General features: G+C 41.6%; 1 long non-coding RNA gene across 6 annotated transcripts in view; it reads right to left on the bottom strand.

Annotated features, from left to right (window-relative positions):
- The window catches only part of LOC118172642, a 94,582-nt gene that overhangs the window by 517 nt on the left and 71,717 nt on the right, over positions 1-22,348 (bottom strand). The gene's annotated exons all lie outside the window — the stretch shown is intronic.

The following is a 22,348-nucleotide window of genomic DNA, read 5'->3' as shown; positions in this document are numbered from 1 at the left end:
GGGGGGGGGAATGGAGGGGTGAGCAGGAGACCTTTGGAAGTGAGGACTGGAAGGCCTTTTAGAGCACCCCAGAGAACACTGGAGGGAGTTACAAGGCCTCTGTGTGGGCCAGGGAGTCCTTGAGCGTGCCCTAGAGCACACTAGAGAGCCTGGCAAGGCTCTTAGATTACAAAAAGGGTCCCCAGAGGCCCCTAGGCTGCAAGGGAAGGCTCCTAGGATGCCTTAAAATGCACTGGAAGGCCCTGGGAGGCCTCTAGGGTGCAGTGGTAGGCCTGTAGGTCTCTAGAGTTCAGTGGGAAGCACTGGGAGGTCTCTAGGCTGCACTTTGAGGTCCCTAGAGTGCCTGACAATGCAATGGGGAGTTCTGGGAAGCCTCTAGAGAGCCCTGAGAGGCTTCCAGGGGATGCAAGAGCACGTTTGAGAGCCTTGTGATTTCTGAAGGCCATGTTAGAGCACAGTGGGTCTCTAGAGTCATACACTCGAGGCCTCCCAGGGCCCTCCAGTGCATTCTCAGGTTCCCTGGGAGCCACCTATTGTCCCCTAGAAGCATCCCAGGGCCACCTACTGTAATGTAATGCCCCCTGGAGGCCTCGCTGGGCTCTCCAGTGTGCTCTAGGGCACACTTGAGGCCTTACTGGGCCCCACTGTGTCCTGTGGCACCTGTTAGAGGTCTCCTACAGCTCTGTGCTGTCCTACGGTGCTGTAAATGCCTCACAGTACACACTAGAAGCCTGCAACAGCCCTCCACTTGACTCCAGAACCTCTGAATGTATACCAGGTCCCCGCAGTGCACTCTAGCTCCCACTGAAAGCCTCCTAGTGCCCCCCACTATCCTCTAGGATTCCCTAAGTGCCTCCCAGTGCAGCCTTGGCCCTCCAGTGTACTCTAGTGACATTTCTAGGCCTTGCAGGGCCTCCCAATATACTCTAGCATCACTCAAAGGCCTCACAGGGCCTCCCGGTGTACTCTAGCACCACTTGAAGGCCTTGCAGGAGTCTCTAGTGCTCTCTAGAGTCTCCTATTGGCATCCCAGTGCCCCACAGTGTGCTCTTCTGCCCCTGAGTGGCTCCCCAACACTCCTGGTTCACTCTAGTGTCCTGCCGATGCCTCCCAGTGTCTTCTATTACCAATTAGATACCTTGCCCACCTCTCCACTATCTTCCAGGCTGACCTAAAGGAATCCCAGTGCAAACTAAAGGCCTCTCATGGCCATTCACTCTGCTCTAGAGGCTCCACAGGTCTACTTGGGCCCCCCAGTATGCTCAACTCCCACTGAGCCCACTGATATGACCAAAATAGCATCGGAGACCATATAGGGAACTCCAGCGTGCTCTGGAGGTCTATAGACTACACACAGGGTACTCTTGTGGCCTCCAACATACTGCAAAATACCACTCACAACAGGACACCGTACTTCCTCTCTCCAAACCCTAGCCCTGATTATACCCTTCCTCTCTCCAAACCCTAACCCCTAATTATGACCCTAACCCAACACCCACCTCACCTAAATCTCCCATGAAATAGTTCTTACAACAGAAGCCCTTTGGTAGCCCTCAACTTCCTTGGTCAGTGTTTTCACATCTGGAGGCCTTGCAGGATCTCACTGCAGACTCTAGTGCCCTTGAATGCCTTGCTGGACTCTCCAGTTCTCTCTAGAATTACCTACAGCTATTTTAGTACCCTCATGGTGCCCTCTGGTGTCATCTGGTTTGCTCTTAATCTTCCCAGTGCACTCTATAGTGCTCAGGAAGACACCTAGGGCCTCCTATTGCATTATATCACTTCCCCAAGGCAAAGTAGTTCCTGTCAGTTAGCTCTGGGATGCCCTAGAGACCTCCCAGGGACCCCAGTGCACTCTTAAGTGCAATCGAGGCCTCCCAGCGTACCCTAGATTCTTCCAGGGCCTCCTAGTATATTCTAGTGCTACACAGAATTCTCCCAGAGCCCCTTGGTGTTTTCTCACACTTCCTGGAGACCTCTAAGTGCTCTACAGTGTGCTCTAGCACCACCTGGAAACCTCCCAGGGCCCTCCAGTGCACACTTGCTTGCTCTGCATTCCTACTAGTGCAACCTAGAGGCTTCCCGGGTACACTTACTGTATTTTACTGCCCCCTGGAGGTCTCACTGGGCTATCTAGTACATTCTAGGACACACTACAGGCCCCCTATGGCCTGCTAGTGTGCTCTATCACCTTCTGGAGGCCTCACAGGGATGTCCACTCTTCTCTTGAATGCCCTAGAGACTTCTCAGTGCAGCCTTGAGGCCACCTGTCACTCTATGGTACAATCTAATGCAATGTGGAAGACCCACAGTGCCTTCCAGTGGACTCTAGTATGCCATGAAAACTCACTGGACTTTCCAATGCTTGATAGAATATCCAACAGACTTCCTACTGCCCACTAATATGCTCTAGTACCCCCTAGAGGCTTCCCAACACTCCAAGTGGAATCTCTTGTCCCCTGGATGCCTCAGAGTGTCTCCCAGTGCCCTCTAGCACTTCCCAAAGGCATCCCAGGCCCTCCTAGTTAGCTCTAGGATGCCCTAGATGCCTCCCAGAAAGTCCCACTGTACTCTAGAGAACACTACAGGCCTCCCAGACTGCCCTAGATCCCCCCCCTTCAGTGTGCTCTAGCACCAGCTAGAGTACTTGCAGGGCATTCTGCTGTCCTCTAAAGACCTAAAGACCCCGCATTGCACTCTACAGGCATCACATGGCCCTTCAGTCTTCTCTAGAGCCTCTGCACATTTACAACAGACACCCAGTGCACTCTATCTCCCCCTGAAAGCCTTGCATTGCCCCCCTAGTGTCACCTAGGATGCCCTAGTGGCCTACCAGCATTAAGGCCTCCTGTCATCCTCCGGTGTGATCTAATGCATTTTGGAGGCCTCACAGTGGATCCTAGTGCCATCTGAAGGTCTTGCTGGGCTCTCCAGTGCTCTCTAGAGTATCTGAGAAGAATCCTGGTGCCCCCTCATGTGTGCTAGTGCCACCTGGAGGCTTCCAATCATCCCAATGCACTTGTGTCCCTTGGATGCCTCCCAGGGCCTCCTAGTTCCCTCTATCACTTCCCAGAGGCTTCCCAGGCCTTCCCAGTTTGCTCTAGAATGCTGCAGAGGACTCCCAGGCCTCTGCCACTGCACTCTAGAGAGCACCAGAGGCCTAGAAGCTCCCATGGACACCCAGTGCAGTCTAGCACCTTCTAGAATGCTTCTAGTTTCCCCCTGTTGTGCCATAGGTACCCTGGAGACATTGTAGGTCTCTCCAGTGTGCTCTAGCACCCTATAGAAGACACAGAGGGCACCCTAGAGGCCTCCCAGGGACACTTATCATAATCTAGTGTCCCCTGGACTCCTCAAAGAGCTATCCAGTATACTCTAGAGAGCACTAGGGGCCTTACAGTAATGCCTTTGAAGCTCCCAGGACCTATCAATGTAATATAGCATTCACTGGAGAAACTGCAGGTCTCTCCAGTGAGCTCTGGCACACCCAAGAACACTCCCAGGGCACACAAAGGCCTCCCAGGGCCCCCCAGCGTGTTTTAATGCTAGCTAGAGGCCTCACAGGGCTCTCTGCTTTCCTTTATGGTGCTGTAAAATGCCTCCCAGTTCACATGATAGTCTCTCAGGAGCCCTCTGCTCCACCCTAGATTATCCAAAGATATGCCAACGCCACCCAGTGCACCCTAGCTTCCCCCCAAATGCCTCCCAGTGCCCCGCAGTGTCCTCTAGGATGCCCTATCCCAGGCCTTCCGTGGCCCTCCAGTGATCTCTAGAACCTTTTGGAGGCTCACAAGGCCTTGTAGTATACTCTAGCACCACCTGAAGGCCTCACTGGATTCTCCAGTGCTATCTACAGTACTCTACAGATATCCTAGTGCTGTGTGCTCTAGTGACCCCCTGCAGACTTCCCAGGGTTCTCTTGAGGTGTCCTGGGTCCTTCAGTGTATTCTAGTATCCCCTGCAGGAAACACAGGGCTCCCTGTGCAATCTAAGGCACCCTGTGATCCTCCAGGTACAGCCTAGAGATCTCCCAGTATTCCACAGAGAGACCTACTGGCCTCCCAGGGCCCTCCAGTGCATTCTTGGGTGCCCTCGGAGCCTCCTCTTGCTCCCAGGGACTCTCACTGTAATCTACTGCTCCCTGGAGGCCTCACAGGGCTCTCTAGAGCACTCCAGGGCACATTTGAGGCCTCCTGGGGCCCTGCAGTGTGCCCTAGCACCAGTTAGAGGCCTTGCAACGCTTTCTAGAGGCCTCCCAAATCCCCCAGTACACTTTAGTATCCCTGGAAGAAATCCCAGGCTACTCAGTGCAATCTAAGGTACTCTAGGGTCTGCCAAATGCAGCCTAGAAACCTCTCAGTGTGCTCTAGTGCATTCTAGAGAGACCTAGAGGCCTCCCTGGGCCCTGCAGTGCATTCTCTGTGCCTGCCCTGTTTACTGCTCTCCTAGTCACTTCCACTCTCTAAGGGAAGCTTTTGTATGTGAAAATCAGCCAGTGACTGATACCAAGGAATATGTTGCTTACAAGCCTGCCACTGTGTATGCACAGAACGCTGCAAAATACTGAAAGCCTAACAGTGAGATGCAGCTTTAGACCACAGACAGATTCACAGAAGTTCATAAACCTACAAATATCCAAATGAGTAACCAATTGAAACTTCATAAAGCAAGTAAAAGCCTAGCTTAATGCAGCACTGTTTAGCCCTGCTTACCTTTGGACTGACTCTTTATGAAGCCAGATTATGCTGCTTTCCAGTATATCTTCAGTTATACCAGTAACTCTTAGTAAAATACATGCTTAGAAAAACCCCAAGCTCTCAGCATATTTAGTGATGTAGCATGCAGATCATCCCTAGGCTCCCAGCTTCTAATTTCAGGCAGTATTTAGCTGTCAGACTTCCAGGGAAATGTGAGCCCAGGGTGACCAAAGCAACTACTTCTATTTACAGAGCATTTGGGACAGTTACCTTATTGCCTTAATCATTTCTGTGAGGTGTTAACCCAGATAGCCAGAGATGGTAATTTAGATGTCATGAGAAGTTATTGAACTACTTACGTAAAAAAGATCTGTACATTTTGCTGTGAGTGACATCGCATCTCAGTGTCACAAGGGGGTGATAGCTGGATGATAATGCCACTTACTTGTTTCTTCCTCCATCGCAAAGTGTAGCAATACAGAGAAACCCCTAGCAAAGCTGCAAAGTCATTTGTTAGATGGATGATTATTTTTGATTTTTTCAGACTGTAAGAATGCTGTACAGCTAGTGCTGTACAACTCATGATCCCTTCTTTAAAAAGCTTTTAAAGAACAACAGTGCTATTCACAGAAAGGTGGGCTGGACCCTGGACAATATAGTAGTCTGTGACTTAAAAGTTTTGCTCATTTGCATAGTGTAAAATGAGTGTTGGTACCTATTAGCTGAGCTTGGTTTGAAAGCTGGAAGAATACCACTGCCAGCACAAGCAAAGATGGGACAGAGCAGTGTAACTATCACAAGGGTAGGAAACAAGCAGAAGATTCTCCTATTTGGAAAAGTAGTACTTTGTCTCTCTCCATCCTTACTCCCAGTTCTTGTTAGGATGAGTATGAAGCACTAAATTTTGGAAAGAAAAGAAAAACAGAAGCTTAAATGAAAAGACAGAAATCCTGCTAATATAATTGGAAAAGAGTATAACCTCTGCATTAATGATAATATTTCAAAGGCATGCTGTTCCTCAGAGGTGCATAGTTAAGTATAAGACTTAGGGAAGGAGACCGATTTCAGTTTTAGGACATCATTACCTCCTATTCCATGAAAATTCCTTCTGGCTATTTATTCAGACCAAAGAAGAATCAAAAAAGCAATACACGGACTGTTACTTAGGCCACCACTTGAGTGTTTCAAGGCTATAACTTAGATGCAATTTACCCCACCCCCCATCCCATCCCACAGAAAACTTGTGATTTTATGTGCTTTTTTATGCATGTATTAAACAAATGGCACAGCTGAATAGCTTTTCTTAAAAACTGGACATTCACCAAAAAGAAGTTTGCCAGCACAGACAATTAGGCTTTCTTCTTTTAACAATAGATTGACTGACTGGCACATTTGAAATGCGAGCGTATTTTTTATTCCTCCGTTCACCCTTTGAGCTGATAAACATGAACAATGGGAAACAGCTGGGACAGGAAAACATTTTAGTTTGTATTTTCAAAGCAAGCAAGAAATAAACCCATCAGTGGGAGCCAGATCACATCTTCTGCCTTAGGGGTAGTCAGCAATTGGGGGGAAAAATACGATCCATATTTTTAATCAAACATTACATATTTATTAATGTGCAGCTGGCCTATTGTGTGCATGATTTTTTTTCTTTAATGCTGCGCTGCGTCCGTCAGCCTGACATTGTTCTGTAACTGACATTACTCTATAAGGATCTGGAAATGCACAGATTTAATAGGAATCATTGAGACAATTGCTTTCTGTATTATTAGGTCTGTGTGACGTAGGTACCATCTGAAATTCAATTTTAGAAGAAAAATAAGATATTGTTCTATCAAGACAATTTTGTGCACCTGTGATACAGTAAGACTATACACCCCCACCCTCCTATTTTCCTCCTCACTTGTCTAACTTTGTGGCCATTTAATGATACATGCCATTCTTTTGTTAAAAATGTTTGGGCAAATGTATTTTGATGCTTATTGAGATTAAACTTTCAGTACATCTCCCTGGTAGCAAAGGTTGGGCTGTTCATTAGTTGGAGGTTTGGCCTTGTCAGGTTCCATTGACTGTTGGCTAAAAGGATCACTTTATCATCATTTGTCTACAATGGAGACAGTCTTTATTCAGCCTTGATTCCTCTGGGGTCACAGCTGTCATAACTTCACTTGCTTTATAATGCAGACCCCAGTTTCACAATCCCCTTAGGTAAATGTTTAATAGATTCAGTTTACCTTAATATAGGTAATGTTACTTAGAAATAAATACAAGGGAAAGGAAGGAACCATATTGCTTAAAACATCATCTTAACCTTGGGATCAATCGTTTGGAAATTACGTTGAATGCAAAAGGGAAATGATGTTGAATGCCAAATGGAAACATATATATATATATATTTCTGAGTTTTGCTCTCACCTCTTACTACCACATGTCTATACTGAACCCTCAGGCCTGTGTTTCTGCTGGTAAAATTGAGATAACTCCATAGATTTCACAAGGTTAGGTGTTTTGGAGAACAAAACTTTCACTTGGTCTTCTATTCAAGATTCTGCTTCTAAAAGGAGTCTGGGGGTTTGTCTTAATTTATTCTGGGGGGTTGGGGGATTACTTTGGTTTTGAGATTTATTAAAGCACACTAAAAACTTGCAATACAATGTGTGTTTTCATATATCTTTCAAACACTTTGCTGAAAAATAGTTTCATTCAATCTGAAACTAAGGTTGACCTAACGTGAAAGATACCTATCAGCAATGAGAAAGATATGCTATTGCTGCCCCTTATTTTCTAACAGGGCCATAGGCTCTGAAGAGGGGCTCTCTTCTATGGAGCTAATCCGTTTTTACATCTCTTAACACAGGAGCTGTAAATGAGATTATTTCATTCAACATGAATTAGTTTGTCTCACTTGGTTTAGTGAAACCTGAAACATTTTAGAAAGAGTGGAACAGCTCCATCAGGGTATTGCAATAAGCCCATTTTTGACCATCTCAGTAGCTAATGCATACCCCTTGCAGGCTAGGTGATGGCTTTTGCAGAACTAGAACCAGCTGGACATCCAAGAGGACAGGGGCTAACCAGTTTCAACATGTGATCTTCCCATAAAATTCCCATAAAAGAGCAATAGAAAGAAAAAAATAGAGTTTTTCTCACTGTTGATACTGCTTGTACAAAGATTTCTAAAATCTGCTGGCTGTATCAGTTACTGTAAATAAGATGCTCTCACTTCCCATGTTTCTTTCTTTTATGTCTTTTAAGGACTACACAGAAACATCTGAAGGCAGTTCTGAACAAAAAGCCTAACTACAGAATTATATGGGTCCAGACAGAAACCTATTTGCAGGTAACTGCTTAAGGAAAGTCATTTCACAGACTTTCATAATTAAAAGAATTTTTAATGTGAAGAAAACCCATAAGGAAAAGTAAACAACCTGTGATGGGAGCCTATCCTTTGGGGAGGGTAATTGCTTTGGGAAGTTGTACTTCCCTTTGCCTTTGTGGAAGTTTGTTGAAGTTCAGAACCACACAATGGCCCCACACCTGCCCCTTCAGGAGGCTCCAAACACCAGTCTCTCCACAATTCATTGACAGGCTCCTTCCTTTTCAGCCTGTTTCTTGAATGAGTGTCTGTATTTTTTCAACAAGACATACGGTCTATCAGCAGTACATTCTTACAGTACAGTTTCTTTTAAACTCTACTTAGTCATATCTTGTGTGTGCATTCATGCACTAGCATGTGGTGAATTTCCCAGCCAATATCTTAAATAAAGGTTGAATTTCATGTAAACTTCTCATTCAATGCCAAAACTCACTGCACTGTAATCCTAATCTTAATCACTATTGGAGGTTGATAAACCAGGAAATGGAACTGTAATGCTTTGGAAGGTGATGTTTCCTTAAAAAATGTTAAATTTTCTTCCTTTTTTATTATTCTCTCCCAAATATTTTCCGTATAAGAAATGAATCCAAAACAGTTATAAGGAAAATAAACATGACGCAGCAGGAAAAGAAAACCAAAAAGTGAAGCAATCTTTTTGAATGTTGCATAAAAACTGCATATAAACATCTAAGTGTATTGCAGCTCTATCCATGAAAAGAGCCTTTGAGACAGCTCATCTTACAAAGGAAAATCTTGCTAGATATAGTGTTGATCATTAGGTGTACTATACTGCATTAATCTGCTTGTACCCCACTTTGATTAGTATACAGCAAAGATGGCCACAGCACTCAGAAAGTTTTATTGAGGTTTAAATCTTCATTCAAATGATGTAAAGGGGCATTGAATGAAGATTTAGAACTCTATAAAGCTGCTTGGCAGTGTCTGTGGCAATCTATGCCACATAAAAACTGAAATGCTTCTACTTTGTTATTGAAACATTTCTACTGTAATTCCTTAATATTAGGTAGCAGCCACAGTGTTGGGACATAACCACATCTGGGAGTATTTCTCTTACCGAGGAGCTTGTCTGTTATCAGTTGTGTGGGATATTATAGAACGTACACAATGTTGATGTTTAGGAGATAATGGAAGAGGAATTGTTACTGCAATTACACATTATTATGCTTTTCAGAAGATAATGTGGGTTCATTCATGTGAGCGTTTTGAACTAGCAAATACCCTAATTGCTTACATGTCTGTTACAATCCTAAATCCTGTTGACACATCTGATGTACTGTTGCTTTTTTATCTTTTTATCTGGCCAGTTGCATATCTATTCTTTATGATTTTCTTAGACCTGTGTGAACTATGCAAATGAGGAACACAAGTGTCGGTGCATTTCCTTTGCAGTTTTGGCCTAAGTAGACACCCAGGGAAAGAGAGAGACAGAACACAGTAACTAAGAGTTTTTTTTTTTTTTCTTTTTCTTTTTTTCTTCTTTTCTTTTTTTTTTCATTTTTTTAATTTTCCCCAGGAATACAGAATTAGCTTGTGCAAGAGCAGGATAAGTGCAAATGATCTGATTATGCTGCAATGACAAATTTATGAAACGAAGAGCGTGTGTATTGTTTCAACTGTCCTTTCACAACATACTGGATTGACAGAGAATGTGTGGCAAATTATTCACCCATTCACTTAACCAGAAAACAAAGGGAGATGATTAAGAAACATCAGTATTCTGAAGCAGCAATCAAACTGACCCAGCCAAGGAGTGATGAAGAATGGCAAGCCCAGCCAAGGGATGCTGCAGTTGCCTCGCTTTATAACCATAGGTTTATGGCCAGCATTGTTTCACAGACTTTCCTGCAGCAGCAAGCAGGGAGATAGAGATAACAACCGATAGCTTTAAGGGAACAGCACTGTGCCTGTAGTATTCTTATGTTCACATTCAGTGACAAAATGTTTGGAGAAAAGATGTGTGCTTTTATAAATTCTTGCTTAATAATCCACTAGAGGGAGCTTAAGTATAACCTCTGCTAGGTCAATTATGTTGAGTTTGGTTTTGTGTAATTAACGAAGATGAGACAGTTATGAAGGGGATACCTGCAATGCTACTCTCTTCTCCACATCTTCTTGGAGCAGAGAAATTTTGGTGTCTCCAGTTCTAACCAGAACAGCTATTTGCTTTTCTCAAGTGGAAGCAGCATGCTGATTGGCACTGGCTGGGATTCACTTTCATCATCGACACACTCAGACCTGAGAAAGAGCAGCCACCGTTGAGGGGGATATACACTTACGATGGAAAAAGCAATAGCAAGGTTTAACTTTCCCTGTTTGTCTTTGCCTATTTTAATTCTAACTGTAAAACAATAATTCAGTCTCTATTTTTCCCTTGTTAGAAACAGGGAAACAAGATGAATTGCAGATGCTGTTTCCTTTTTCTTTCAGTAAGACAAGGTTTTCGGCAGAGTGCCTGGCTGGGACTGCTTGCTTTCCAAGTGGAAACTCTGCCTCCCTTCTCTGGGAGGAAGTTGATAAAAAATTTGATGTCTTTCAAAATATTTAAAAAAGAAAACACCTTCAAGTATTTGCTATAACAAATAACAGACCTGTTTAGTTTTGTCATATTAGAAATATGAACTTTAATTTAGTAACAAAGATGCAATTACAATTCTAGCTAAATCGAGAGAGAGCACGCTTTCAAGCTACATTCCCACAGAGTATAGTCTAAGTGGTCAGATACACTATCAAAAAGCTTATCATAAAACTTGAAATTGCTGTATCTTTTACACTCATTTTGTTGCCTTTTCTCTTTCTATTTTTTTGGTGGAAGAGAAAACTTATGACTTCACTTCAGCTGTCACCAGCTTTCAAGGTTATACTGATAGGAATGAGACACATATTCCTAATCTGCATACCAATGCATTGAGAATGCAAAGGCAGGCTTTATGCCATTGAATAGATGATGATAAGGTCTTAAGTCTTTTGAATTTCTTGTGTTGTACTTGTATTATCATATGATTTCTTAAGCCAAGGATGAATATGTAAATTTCTTGCCACTGACTTGCTCCAAAATAATGGACATTACACTTGCACAGTGGCAATTCAGAGTGTAAAATTGATTAATATTTGTTTTCAAAATGACATGCAATGATGTATGGATCCTTTTACAACTTAAATTAATACTTTAAAGAGATGAATGGTCTCTACAGAGGATGTTAAAGTTCAAGCTGAAAAATTTGCATATTTATATTACAACCAACTGATAATAATTGTCGAAACAGAATGTAATGTGGTTCGTTTTTCATTTTAATCTGGTTGTACTCAAACACAGGACCTCATTAACTTCCAGCAACTAATACAGCATTATCAGTCCCCGTAAAACAGGCTTGCCTTGAATTTATGAATTTCAAAGACTATTTCCAGTGGTGAATCACTGTTAAACACTGGGTCAGCCACTAGCACGTGCACTCCATGTCATATGCCACAGAAGCAAAAAAGTTACCTGGGCTAAAGTGCTTGAGAATCCCATGGCCAGTTACCTACTTGCTAGCTGACATCTGGAATCTAAATTAAAGTGTGATGAAGACAGCTTGCCTTTCATGGCTCACTTAAAGATGGAAAATTTTGCTCTGAATGACCAAAGTCAAGAAATGTAACTCCATGCATCTCCTAGGTTATGTTAGAGCCTTTAACAGTAAAAAAGAGCAATAGATCTTCCCTTAAGATACATTTTGTATATGAAAAGGCCAAACTTTTGATAGAGAAAATAAGAGATCTCAGAAGGCATTGAGGCTACACAGCCCAAGTAAATGCTATTCAGTCTGAATTTAAATAGCAATAGTAGTAGCAATAGAATTAGTAGCACATTGCTTTTCTGAGGACAGGAACATAAAATAAGCATGCTATCAACATGTCTTAGTGAAGACTGGCTTTCAGATTGGCACTGTGTTACATGCATTCTTATACCAGATGTACCAGGAAAATGTATCTCTCTAAAAGAACAAATAGGAAATAAGGAACTTCATGGCTCTTTGAATTTCTTGTGAAAGGAATATTGAGTCTTCTAACAAAGGTGCCTAGTTGTTTAGCCCACAACAAGTTGATGGCTATAAAAAAAAAGAGCTATTACTTACAATGTAAAATGTTTAGCTCTTCTAATTTTTCCACTTATGTTAAGCAATAATTAAAGGATAGTACAATTATCTCTATGAACAAAATGACTTTGGAGAAAATAATAAACTAGTTTTTCATTGTCACAGAATCACAGAATTTCTAGGTTGGAAGAGACCTCAAGATCATCAAGTCCAACCTCTGACCTAACACTAACAGTCCCCACTAAACCATATCCCTAAGCTCTACATCTAAACATCTTTTAAAGACCTCCAGGGATGGTGACTCCACCACTTCCCTGGGCAGCCCGTTCCAGTGTCTAACAACCCTTTCGGTAAAGAAGTTCTTCCTAACATCCAACCTAAAACTCCCCTGGCGCAACTTAAGCCCATTCCCCCTTGTCCTGTCACCAGGCACGTGGGAGAACAGACCAACCCCCACCTCACTACAGCCTCCCTTGAGGTACAGTGCGATAAGGTCACCCCTGAGCCTCCTCTTCTCCAGGCTGAACGAGCCCAGCTCCCTCAGCCGCTCCTCATAAGACTTGTTCTCCAGGCCCCTCACCAGCTTCGTAGCCCTTCTCTGGACTCGCTCAAGCACCTTCATGTCCTTCTTGTAGTGAGGGGCCCAAAACTGAACACAGTACTCGAGCTGCGGCCTCACCATTTTTTTTACTGTTTTGTTATCTTTTTTTTTTTTTTTTTTTTTTTTTTACTGTTTTGTCATCTTTTTTACTGTTTGTTATCTCAAATTTTGACAGATAATCTGAACTGTGGTCTTGAAAATCCACAGGCCTAAGAACTTGCATTGACCCAGATATTTTCACCTGTGCAAGTGGTTTAGTGTATGGCCAGTGTGATAGGCTTGGACAGGGAATGAAGTTTTCTACTACTTTAATACTGTAAGAGCTAAATGTAAGTAAGGGCTGTTCTTGACTCTAAAGGGCTGTCTGACAGTTGGTAATATTTGGAGTATACATTTGCAGTCTCCTAAGGATATTCTGACAGGGAAGAGGGTAACATTACTAAACTAACTTCCTGTAGTCCAGATGTTGTCTTTATGCAAAGAACAGGTCAGTTAGGTCAGCCCTATGTCTGCTTTGTGCAGTCCTGGGAAAGTCTTGAGAGGCTGAGAGAAAGAGGAGGAACACTCAGAAACTCTAAAGAAAGTGAAAGTGCACATTGCTAATGAGAATAACAAAATTTTCATTTAAATTAATTAAAATATCTAAAATGACAATATATGGAATTATGATTATAATTGCCTATGAAGCCATCCTGACTTCCCACTATAATCTCGCAAAGAACTTGTGTGTAGGTCTTCCAATCAACTACCGAATACACGGAGGACAACCTATTCCAACTGGACAGTGGACATTCAGTTGTTGGAGTTTTATAGTGCTGTAAGAAGGCAACCTGAATGCTCCTGGCAGAATCAGTACAAAGAACAGGCCAGTGAGATGCCTTGTTGACTGCCCAGACTTTATTGGACAAGATATGCTAGACAGACTACCACAAAACTCAAAAATGAGTCCAAGAAAAGAACAGATAAAGTAGCAAAATATTAATTCATCCATTCAACATGTTGTTTGATAAAAGTATGACTAAATAATTGATTTTTCACGATGAAGGAGATGTACCTTCCTATAGGGCTCTGTACTGGGACCTGTACTGGATAACATATGCATTATTTACTTGGGAAATTGAAGCTGCACATAGTCTGGTGACAATTTAATTGGTAGTACAACATTGGACAGTCAACACTTAAACCAGTCAAAACTTGGAGAAGAATTTTTGAACAACTTGGTAACAAAATTACTAGAGAGAAAAGATGCTGCTAAAAGAAAACATTGCATAGTTGGGAGGAAGGAAGGAGAAAAAAATCCCCCAAACTAAAAACACAGTATGGGGCTCTAAATAATGAATTATCACTTAGCACAGTAAGAGAGGCAGTATAGGCAGTAAACATTAACTCAATGATTAGGCAAGGAATGGAAGAAACACTATAATACATAGCACCCCCATTTCTTGAATATTTCTTGAAATTACTCCATCTCAAATACATCACACAATAGTACAGCAAAAAGAAACAAGGACGAGCAATATTTTGGAATGATCCTTGAAGAATTGAATAAATAAGATTCTTTTGATAGGAAAGAAAAGCTTGAGGGAGGATATGAGACAGGCCTATAAAAACATGTATTACCGTGGAAAAAAATAAATTGGTAATAAACACCATTTCCCATATTACATGAAATTAGGGAACAAACAGTGAAATCACAAAGCAGTAGGTATGTAGCAAACAAAAAGCATTTCTTTAGATGGTTCCTATTTAGTTGCAACAGACTTCCATACAGTATTTGGATGTTAAATTTGTGTGTGGGTTCAGAAGTTGTCTCAAGAAAACTTAGGCAAGAAATCTCCATCAAAGATTATTAAACATGAAGATGCAGATGTAAATAGCAGTTCTTGAACTCCAGATTTCTGGAAGCACTGAAAATGCAATGAAGAAAGCTTCACCTTGGTAGCTTCAGCCTTATGCTTTTTTTTTATTTTTTTTTGCAAACACCTGCAGGAGGCAGGATGTAAAGATGTTTGCACAGAACATAGCTGCTGTGCTCTGCCAGACTGACAGAATGGCAGCAGCGGCAACATCAAGAACTGGAACAGAGGAGTACGCGTTCTACACTAATCACAGCTAAACAGATCACAGAATGTTTTGGTTTCCAACCCCATTGCACATACTGGAAAATCTTCTTACTGTGGCAAAATTCTTAGCCGGTGAAATGGGGCATTTGTAGTAAAAATTCTCACAGCCCCTATGAGGCAACGAGGGTGAGTTAAGCCATCAGAAATATATATTTACACATGGAAATTGTTAGCAATACTGCTTGTCTTTTCCCTAGAGACAACTCCATTGCAAGTCTTGAAAAACACATGCGCGCACACACGCACGCACACAGAAACAATCAATAGGTACACTTTGAAAGCCTGTTATACCATGTTGTGCTTCACGGATTTTGATAATATCAATCATAATTGAGTTAGATATAATCCATCTGACTTTCAGTGTGCTGGGGTCAGCAGGGGACGCAATGCCTCACTTCACATCAATTACCACATATAGTAAGATGGTGGTAAGCAATTCCATTTGATAGTTTGCAGCTATAAATAATTATATGGCAATAGCAGTAAAGTTGGCTCTTGGGCACAATACAGAATCATGAATTTTCATTTACTTATATCTCAGAAGCTGTTAGGCCTACTGGTTTGAAATGTGAACCCCTGATTAGGTATATCAGTCTTTATATTAATGCAGTATATGCAGCTGGTAGATGCTTTTGAATGAACATTTTATGCTTTCCCTTATTTCATATGAGGATATTTTCATTACAAATATAACCTAATGGTACATAAGGACTGATTAGAAATCACTATGACAAAACAAACTTGGTTTCATGCTCCTTTAATACTATGTTCCATCTTTCATTCAGTTTAGGGTCTGTCCCATCCAAGCCTCTGTGGAATTTCAGTAAGAAGATGCTTTTTACATGCTGTATAATAAATTCTCAGCAATTTGAAAGCATACAGAGTAAAGCAGGTTTATTAATCAGAAGAGTAGAGCAGAAAGGCTGTAAAAAATCAGAGACTTTACTTCCTTGCTTCAGCTGTATACCAGTTCCTTTTAAGAACCTATTATTTAGGAAATATTCCGTGTTTTAAGAGCATCAGTCAACAGAGACAGAGTGGACACAGATACAAAGTCAGATTAAGAATAAGGCAGGAGCATGGGAAGGAATCTGGCTGATTTAAATTTGAAGGTCATAAAAGAACCAGGTTGAGCCTAAGAAAGGCTGGAAAAGTATTGGAAGAAGAGGAAGACAATTAAAAGAGCTGGAAGAAGTACCAAAGCCCAATCTTCCTAAAAGATATGAGGGTATCTCCAAGGCCCATAAGAATGCAATAGAATTTGCATGATATTTTAAAAGCAATATGGAAGTAGGTGCTGGGAATGTGAAGATATAAGTCTGAGAAATAGATAACATTTCCCTTAAAAAAAAAAAAAAAAAAAAAAAAAAAAAACACAACACAAAACACTCACCTCTCTGCTTATAGAAATTTTAAAATCAAAACTTTTCCTAAAGGTGATGAGTGTTTGGGGTTCCACATGTCCATTGCTACACATGTGACATAGACAAGAAATGAAATAGAATCATAAAATAGAATCATAGAATATCCCGTGTTGGAAGGGACCTAGAAGGATCATCAAGTCCAACTCCTGGCGCTGCTGTGGTGGTTTTACTCAGGTGGGCGGCTGAGCTCTACCACAACTGCTCTCTCACTTTCCCTCCTCAAAGAGGAATGGGAAGAAAATATGATGAAAAGTGCTCAAGGTTTGAGATAAGGACAAGGAAATTGTGCAGTAATTATTGTTATAGGCGAAACAGACTCAGCATAGGGAGATAGTAAGATTTATTGCTTATTACTAACAAGCTAGAGAAGTGAGAAACAAAGGAAAGAAACCAAAAGCACCTTACCCCCACCTGCCCTCTTCCACCTCCTCCCTCCTAAGGGAGGAAAACATTGTATGATGTTTTTGTTACGTTGTATGCTGGACATTTTGTCCAGTAGGATCCTATGGGAAACCGTGTCAAAAGCTTTGCTGAAGTCCGAAAAGATCACATCAGCTGGTTTCCCTTGATCAACTAGATGGGTGATCTTATCATAAAAGGAAATCAAATTTGTTAGGCAGGACCTACCCCTCATGAAATACCCTAATACCCTTACACAGCCAAATTTTTTATGCCTTTTTTTTTTTTTTTTTTTTTTTCTCCTCCAGATCTGAGGTTTACAGAAATTTTGAGGAACATCTGTTACATATAACAGCTTTTATAGACTAGGAATTTGGTTCAAAAAGAGCAAAGAATCACAACCTCAGTATTTGTCCAAGAAGAACATACATTTTTGACACTTTCAAAAATTAAGCTTTACTTAGGGAGAGCGTCATGTCCTGTTGAAGGACATTCTGGAACCTCTGTGAACTATGCTGTGATTCATAAATTGTTGTCTTACCAGAAGGTGGAAGAGTCCGTGAAGATGTAACATATCTGATCTGTGGTCACTTGGTCATGTATAACATATTTCTTGGAAGATGTGGCTATGCAACACCAGGAGGGATTTAATAGTCAAGAACCGACAAAACATGTCTCATCAGCAAGATGTTGCCATGGGATCTAGATTTTAGGAAGGAGTCTATCTTTCTTTCTCTCAGCCTGACCTGAAGACCAACTGTGAAAACTATTAACATTTTGGACAATAAGGAAAATCAAAAAATGTTCAGGAACCTGTGAAAGAGTTCATTTAGGAAGCACTCTTCTAACCAAGAGGAAGATTAAATGCATTAGTGATGTCACAGCCATTTGATCAAGAGTTAATGATTTGAAAGAAAGGCAGATTACACCTTCTGAAGGAATGCATGACTGTCACTAATACTAGATGCATCACTAAAAACCATAAAAAAAAAGCGAGGTTTGCTGGATGATCGAGTAAAGGCTATATTCTTAATTATGATTTGATAGGGTGGATCTAATTTTAGTAATGCAACCTCTATGAAAATAATGCAACCATGGCTTTGGGAGGCCCCAGCCGCAGCCTGCAGAGCAGCAACTTGCTGATCAGAGAACTGGTATTTAACAGCATGAATTGAACTGCAATCAACAAGGAGCCTGATTTGTGTTCTAAATTGGTGTTTAGCAGCATGATCTGAACTGCAATCAAGGGAGAACTCAGAGCATTTTCTAAGGGGAGCAAATGGATAGTTTCCAATCTCATTACACAAAATATTTGTAGCAGTTTAAATTAGATTGGAAGAGATCCCAAATTATTTTTACATGAGATCTTTAGAAAGAGAACTTTTAAAAAATATTACAGAGAAGAACACATAATGTAAAAGATTCCAGTAAAATCTTGACTCTAAGAGTGGCCTTTATATTTTTCTACAGTGTAAAATAAAAAAACATCTGAAAAGCCACTCTAATATAAGAATGAGGTATTTTTTTTAATCTGTTTTTGCATTGATTTCTGTCATATAATGCACTGCAACACCTGCATGTTTTCTTTTCCCCCTGCATCTATAATACTTCCCAGAAAAATTGCAACACATCCTGTTGATAAGAAAGGTATATTGCCTTGAGGTGTCACAGGCTAGTTTCCTGATGTCACTGCTCAGAGGACTAAAGAATACAGAATAAAGTAATAATCCCTAGAAAGAAACATCATTACAGAATATGGTGGCCTTACCCTGAACTTGATGCACTGTACATCATCCCAGTTGGCACTATTTTCCCTGTAATTATGTCACCAATCCAATATTATACCCCAAAGCTGATATTTCACAATATTCTCACAATTGAATATTTTAGCAACCACCTCCCATGCTGGTTTTGTACATTTTGTGTTTGTCTCATGTTTTCTTTTCCTCCTAACTCAATCACAGCTAACGGTCAATTTGAAGATCTGGCTACCCGGCCTGTTGCCATACCTTTGCATATTCATGAGTAAAATCTTTCCATATCCACATGGCAAACCTTTCAAACTGTCATAAGGAAGAAATAATCACCTTTTCTTTAAAATCTAACAAAGGCCACCAGAGCTGTGTTCTTTGTATAATAGTTAACATTGTCACTAGTAATCAATTTATTTTACTGGTAAAGACAGTATTCTCATGACAAGTCAAAGACCTTTGGAAACAGTACATCTGTGCCTGCTATTTAAGCACACACAGACACAAAGAAGCAGAATATATTAGAAACAAAAAATATGTCAGCTTGTATAATGGTCCCATTGTTTGCTCCACCAGAGAGGGATTGTGCCATAACATATGACGCTGAATGTGCTTTTCTTGTTCTCCAGCCTTCATAATAAAGTATTTGATGCAACTACTCTAATCACATGGGAAGATGCGGATGTTAGTTGTCCTTCCTTTCATTGCTATCCCTGCTGCCACAAGAAATGTATTTTTATGAATATTACAAAACCCAAAGAGCAAATTGATGGAATCTTGCTTTAATGTGCTGGTTTTAATAGCAAGTGCTTTGATTCACACTTGGCTCAATATGAGCCCTCTCTGTCAGAGACGGAAGGCACATTACCGGAGGGTTCAGTAAATGACACCTGTATCATGGCTTCTCCATTAGGCTGCTTAGTTATTTTGTATTGGATAAACAGGTAAAGAAAAGGCAGGGAGACAAGCACACAGGCATAGCCCTATGCAAACATACTCAATTTCTCTGTGTGACACTAGCTGTATATACAGCCCTATGCAGCGTCTTCTAATAGGCAGTGCCCAAAGGAAGACAGGTTTCAAGAGGTGTAGGAAGAGGTAGAGTAGGTCAGTTCCCTCATTTGTAACACTTCATTTCCTCCTGAGCAGGGGAAGTCTGACGTGTAACTTCAAACACAGAGAGTGACCTTAAGTAACAAGCGGCACATTGACCCTTAATTACGCAGCAAGGACTCTAGAATTATCCAGTGCTAAAACAGCTCATCCAGTTCAATCTTTCCACTCCTTCTCACTCACTTATCAGTGCTTCATAAAGAATGGTAAACAAATTCCCAGAAGAGAAGGAAAAGGGCAAGAATAACTGTGGAGAGGATTATGATTTGTGAAAGTGGCCAGAAGCAGAAGGGAGTCCCAGGGCCACCGCAGCCACACTGCAGAAAGTGGCGTTCTCTGTTGACAGGCAACAAGCTGCCTGACAAGCTGGCTCTACACACTGCTCTGCACTATCATATACTGCTGTAAGGCAGCTAATTTTTCTGCAATTGGAAAAAAGGGCCCTCTGTAAGACAAACAGGACAGGGATGCGTTCATTTATTGCAGCATAGTTTGCTCTCTCAGCTTCACAGCACTTCTGTTAGAAGCAGCAGCCTCAATCCTAGCCCTACCTACAGCTGCTCATCTCACGCAGTCATGCAACACCTCCTGGATGACAGGACTTTCCAGATACTTGCTTTGTGAGACTTAAACGTGTCCTTCCCAGGTCATTTGGAAGAAACATAACAGCTCTTTTCTGCCTGTCTGGGCTTGGAATGAAAGGACAGAGCAGGCAGATGCTCTTCTACTTCCATGTCCTGGGCACTCATTAATTGTGCTATGACATGCATACATCTACAAGAGAATATTGCATGTGGTTAAGTGCACAGGGTTTAGAAAATTCACATCTTCCATGTTAAATTACAGGTTTCATACTTTTTTTTTTTTTTTTTTTTCTCCTTCTGGAAACCAAGCGGACTTTGTGTATGCCTGGGTCAGCTACTGCAGAAAGCCACAGTGCACCAGTATCAACTTTATACCAACACTAATTAAATTGAACAGACTAAATATTGCCTGCTGCAGTATGCAGCCACTATGAAACAACCAGAAGTAGAATCAGAGACACAATTAAAAAGGTCTGTTGAAAGTACCTGTTATTATGCTTCTAGATCCATGTGGCTATTAATGTCTGGCATGAGCAGAAGGGGCCTGCAGTGGTTAGTATAATGGCTGAAGCTCCTCGGGACCCATTAACAACCTCAGCAACCCTTCCCCCAAGAAACTGGACATTGTAACAGAATTCCTACATCTCAAAAGCCCACTCTATAAACAGAGATGAAATCTGAATATTCAAACCTTCAGCCCTCCCGCTGAGCACAGCTGAGCCTGCTGCAGCTTAACTTCAAAGGCAAGAGAGCCATGAGAAAGGAAGCATGGCCTTACAGTGACTTGACTCAGCACTGGTGCCTGGTGAAGCTATATGACTAGTGTGTGTGCACTATTAAACAGAACCGTAATGTACACAGCAGATCTTTGGCTTTGGAAAAACAGACTCAACATTTGGCTGTTCTCACGCTGGGTCAAATGCACCTGATAATTACTTGACTGTTAATTTGCATTTCAAAAGGCCAAGCCAGCTCTGAATGTGTCGATACCATATTCTAATTTATTGTGGATTAGGTAACAATTTAAGCCACACAGCGAGTGTAGGACACAAAGTTTGCATATAGTTTTGTTTTACAGAGGTTACTTTGCCTAGGACCAGGTACTCCAGGGCATGGAGCTTTGGAACCCTGGGGCAGGCGGGTGGGACTGGGCAGAGGACAGCTGCCACTCCCACACACCTGGTCTGTGGAGGGAAGCCAGGGCCATCATCTGCTGCTGGCCAAGAATGAAAATTCTGATTCCTGGGGCACAAGAGTCAGGCTTGCACTACAATAACCAAGGCTCTGGTGATTTAAAAAAATCAGGGATCCAGCTGCAGTTCCCTGTATTGCTTAAATCTGAATCTGCATCTTCTGCATGCCACCATATGCTCAAAGCAGTAGCGGTTCAGAGGATGGCAATCACTGGTGGGTCCCATTGACTTGATGGTGTTCTGGTTTTCCTCCTCCCCACGCCATTTTGCCATGAAACAAAAGAATCATTCTCCCAAAATATTTCCCAAAATTGAATGCTTGAAATTTGGACTGCAGTAAAGCAAAACCCTCTTTGTGGGAGTAGGATAAAAAGATACCTTTATCTTACTGGGGCTTCTGTGATGCCTAGGGACTATATCCAGTGTTTAGCTCCAGCACTGCAAGCAGGTATCTTCAGTGACACCTTAACGCACTAAGCTCATTGCTACTTAATGTGTATGAAGAGCCTGAGGTGCTTCCTATCAGATTACAGTTTTTTCCACAGGAGTGACCAGACTGCTCCCACTTAAGCTGGGTGCTGTACAAAAAAGGACTTGTCCATTCATTAGGACTGCCACTTTTACCATTGCAATTGCTGATTTTTGCTAGGACAGTACACAACTTGCAGTGTTTGAGATAAACCACGTAACCACAATGCAGTCAATATCTAGCATTGCTGACATCCCTGGCAGCACTATTAAAAGTTGCCACATCTGAGAGTAAGATTGATTTTTTTTTTCCTCTTTGAAAACACCACCTGAGCTGTAATCTCCTTAGTTTGCATAGTGGATTTACTTGTTGTTTCTTTTATCCTTAATGGGAACATACACATTTATCTTTTGGTCACTTAAAATTTCTGCTCTCCCTCTGAACTCTCAGACTGATTCCTGTTATGTCCTGTTAGACAACATTTTCTAATTATCTCTACTGCAAGCCCCATTCTAAAA

The sequence above is a fragment of the Oxyura jamaicensis genome, chromosome 11 (genome assembly GCF_011077185.1).
Source record: "Oxyura jamaicensis isolate SHBP4307 breed ruddy duck chromosome 11, BPBGC_Ojam_1.0, whole genome shotgun sequence".
NCBI classification, from domain to species: Eukaryota; Metazoa; Chordata; class Aves; order Anseriformes; family Anatidae; genus Oxyura; species Oxyura jamaicensis.
Note: the sequence above shows the minus strand (reverse complement) of the source record. Positions and strands in the feature narration are given on the sequence as shown.